The following is a 2,131-nucleotide window of genomic DNA, read 5'->3' as shown; positions in this document are numbered from 1 at the left end:
GTAAGACTATCTAACAGCTTTGACATATTAAACCTTCTTGACATTTAGATGTAGACACCACAGGAATTTCTTGTTCATTTAAAATATACCATAATGCATAATGTGTAATTAAATGATCAGTTCTGTAGTAGGAGACGAGGTAAAACACATTTGTTTTGTTATGTCATAATAAAATGTACCACGTTAGATACAAACTATCTGTAAGCAAATGTCACTACATAACTATAATGGTAGCGAAGACTACTCTGAAGTGTAGGGGGCGGGTTACGAATGAATATAGCAGTGTACCAGGGTGTCTGTCAGAACACAATAGAGAGCGTTGAACCAACTTGAGCTGTTTATTAGGCACACAAGAGAACATACATCAGATAGGAGAGAGCCAGCATTCAGTATTTATGAGGTAGCACACACCGCACAGAACTCTGAATGAGAGGCACAACTTGGATAGCAGAGCAGTCGTTGATGAAGGTAATGGTGAATATTGGTAGTAGTCCTTTAATGAAGCTCTGCACAGGATGAGGGTATGCTCCTTTAAGAGAGATAGGCCAGAGCTGTATTTATGAGCTTGGTTGCATGGCATGTGAATGGAGATGCATGAGTGCCTGGCTATATTTGAGAGCTTAGCCAGATCATAGGCAGGTGGAGATGTGGTTTCCCTGCAACAGATAACAACAGGATTCCCAAAGTAACACTAATGCTAATAAACATACATTGACAAATTTGCTACAGCTTCTCCCCTCATACATCATCAAAATATAACATAAACAGACGTGTCTCAAATGACACATTTTATACCATTAGCAGTGTTTACACAACGTATTTAATATAACTGACATTATTACAGGATAAACACATTGATGAACAGCAAAAGAAAGTGATTTATATAGCGTTACAGCGTAGTAGATTCACAGTTTAGCTAATAACATGTTAGCGCTATTAATAACGGAAATTTTAACATGCAAATCTAACTGTACTCACTCTAATGACGCACATGAACACACCGCGTAACAATCTGGTGCGATTGTCTCCACAACAACACGATTCATGCCTCACACAGCGAGACACTTGTACAAAACTAGTGCTCTTCCGCCATTGCTTTGAGTGAGCGATACTCGCTGTCATAATAAAAGTCCTTTTCCGTCTGCGTCTTTTGCGCAATGTTTCTAGAAAAGACTCTGTGATTGGTTGAAGGGAGATCGTGCCACGATTGGTCAGCACAGTGTGCTTGTTGTCTGATTGGCTGGAGTAGACGGTGGGCAGAGTCCACCTATTTGTGGATTCTTGTGCACGTCTTGACGTTAGAAATTATTCAAATCCACAAATGCACAGAACGCGATCCACAAATGAGTGCAGCAATTCACAAATGCACAGAAAGCGATCCACAAATGTGTGCAGCGATTCACAAATGCACAGAAAGCGATCCACAAATGCGCAGGAAGCCATTCACATATAAATAAAATAAAAATATATATTTATAAATATTTTTTCATTTGCAAATCCCATTTTATTTATTTGTGAATGTCCTTCCTTTTTATGAAATGTCTAACATATATTTATGGTTCGCTTATTGTGCAATTGTGGATTTAAAAAATATTTATGAAACTCTCTATATTTATTTGTGGATCATAGTATATTTATTCAGAAATACGAAACAAATCTGACCCCATATACAGACACTACTATTGTGTTATTGTATGTTTCTTGTTTTGTGTATAATGCTTTGGCAATATTGTAAGTGACACAATCATGCCAATAAAGTTCTTTAAATTGAATTACAGACAGAGAAAGCAGCCCCTAAGGAGGAGAAATACAGACAGAAAAACCCCTGAAGAGGAGTGAAGGAGAGATACAGACAGAGAAAGCAGCCCCTAAGGAGGAGAGGAGGAGAGATACAGACAGAAATACCCCAGAAGAGGAGTGAAGGAGAGATACAGACAGAGAAAGGGAGCCCTTGAACAGGAGAGGAGAAGAGAGACAGACAGACAGACAGACAGACAGAAAAAGCCCCCAAAGAGGAGAGATACTGACAAAAAAGCCCCTGAAGAGGAGTGAAGGAGAGATACAGACAGAGAAAGGAAGCCCTTGAACAGGAGAGGAGGAGAGAGACAGACAGAGAGAGCCATTGAAAGAG

At 39.3% G+C, this 2,131-nt stretch overlaps 1 long non-coding RNA gene across 1 annotated transcript; it reads right to left on the bottom strand.

Moving 5' to 3' along the window:
• Positions 1 to 324: 324 nt before the first annotated feature.
• LOC141353154 (uncharacterized) lies at positions 325 to 1,313 on the bottom strand. Its single transcript, XR_012360182.1, has 2 exons — positions 979 to 1,313; positions 325 to 656 (listed from the first exon to the last, which is right to left on the bottom strand). It is a non-coding gene; the product is annotated as an uncharacterized lncRNA (long non-coding RNA).
• Positions 1,314 to 2,131: the final 818 nt, after the last annotated feature.

Source organism: Misgurnus anguillicaudatus, chromosome 21 (genome assembly GCF_027580225.2).
Source record: "Misgurnus anguillicaudatus chromosome 21, ASM2758022v2, whole genome shotgun sequence".
NCBI classification, from domain to species: Eukaryota; Metazoa; Chordata; class Actinopteri; order Cypriniformes; family Cobitidae; genus Misgurnus; species Misgurnus anguillicaudatus.
The sequence above is the reverse complement of the archived record's forward strand: the minus strand, read 5'-3'. Positions and strand labels throughout refer to the sequence as shown.